The following is a 1,876-nucleotide window of genomic DNA, read 5'->3' as shown; positions in this document are numbered from 1 at the left end:
TATATATATGTATGTATGTATATATATATATATGTAATGTAATAATTTGATTTTGATAGAAGTTCTTTGAAAAACTTACAGACCGGAGCCGAGCCAACTTTGTAAAAGTAACTTTTTTTCTTTTTTTTGGCACCTCAACTCAGCTGAAGGATACTACCATCCTCTTGCATTCGCCGTTGTGATAGAAGTTGTTACTGTGCAACGCTTGTTGTTGCTTTTGTTTTTGTTGTTCCTGTTGTTGCTGTGGTCGTTTAATGTACACTTGTTCCTGTTTGGCATCATCTTAAATACGATATTTTTATTATTATCATCATCACCACCACCATCATCCTCATCATCATAGAATATTTTAACTGGGTACTTAAATCAATACTAACTGTATTTCTTTTTTCTTTTGGTAGTACTTGTTGTTGTTGTTCGTGTTGCTGCTGCTGCTGCTGCTGTTTCGTGTAGCTGTTGTTGTTCGTGTTGTTATTGTTGCTGTTTGTTGCTAACACGCACACTTGTTTGCGGTGGCGGAAAATTATCATTTTATCCGGACACCGAGCTTAGCGGCTTTTCTCTGCTTCCTTCGGCTCTCAACGTTCTGAGTTCAAATTCCGCCGGGGCCGACCGACTTTACCTCTAATCTTTCCGCAGTCGAGGAAATAAGTACCAGTTACGCACTGGGGAGGGGCCGACCTAATCGACTAATAACCTCCCCCACAATTTCAGGTATCGTGCCTATAGTAGAAAGGACTATTATTACTATTATTTAGGTGGCGAGCTGACAGAATCGTTAGCACGCTGGCCTCAATGAGTAGCGGCTTTTTTGTTCTGAGTTTAAATTCCGCTGAAGTTGACTCTGCGTTTTATCCTTCCGGGGCCGATAAAAATAATATACCACTTAAAATCTGAGGTCCATATAATCGATTCACCGCCTTAGCCAAGGATTCGGGTACTGAGCCTGTAGTAGGAATAGTTATTATCTAGCAAAGTGCTTAGGGACATTTCTTCCAGCTCTTTACCGTTGTGCGTTCAAATCACGCCGAGGTCAACTTCATTACTTATCCTATCGGAGTCGATATAATTAAACACCAGCTGAGCCCCTGGTCGAGGTCATGAATTTCCCCTCCCCTCATAATTCTTGGCCCTGTGCCTAAATTACAAAGAGACATTTCGTCCGTTTTTTTACGCCCAGAGTTCAAAATCTGCCGAGTTTTGACTGTGCCTTTCAATGTTTCGGGGCCGATAAAATTAGTACCAGTTGAATACTGGGATCGATTTGAGCGACTTAACTCTCTCCACGAAACTGGCGTTGTACCAAAATTTAAAACCATTATTATTGTTGTTGTTACGAAGGCAGCGAGCTGGCAAAATCGCGAGCGCGCCGGACGAAATGCTTAGCGGCATTTCGTCCGTCGCTACGTTCTGAGTTCAAAGGTTAACTTTGCCTTTCATCCTTTCGAGATCGATGAAGTGCCAGTTAGGTACTGGGGTGGACGTAACCCCTCCCACCAAATTTCAGGCTTTGTGACCATAGTAGAAAGATTATTATTATTATTATTATTATTATTATTTCTACTCTAGACACAAAGCCCTAAAATTTTAGAGAAGGGGGCCAGTCGATTAGATCAACCCTAGTACGCAAACGGTACTTAATGTATCGACCCCGAGAGGATGAAATGAAAAGTCAACCTCGGCGGAACTCAGAACGTAAAATTTTGCCTAGGTCGACTTTGCCTTTCATCCTTTTGGGGTCGATACATTAAGTACCAGTTGCGTACCGGGGTCCATTTAATCGACTGGTCCTCTCCCCCAAAATTTCAGGCCTTGTGCCTAGAGTAGAAAATGGGAGCTGGCAGAATCGTTAACATGCAGGACGGAATGCCTAGCG

Source organism: Octopus bimaculoides, chromosome 27 (assembly GCF_001194135.2).
Source record: "Octopus bimaculoides isolate UCB-OBI-ISO-001 chromosome 27, ASM119413v2, whole genome shotgun sequence".
Lineage (NCBI taxonomy): Eukaryota > Metazoa > Mollusca > Cephalopoda > Octopoda > Octopodidae > Octopus > Octopus bimaculoides.
Note: the sequence above shows the minus strand (reverse complement) of the source record.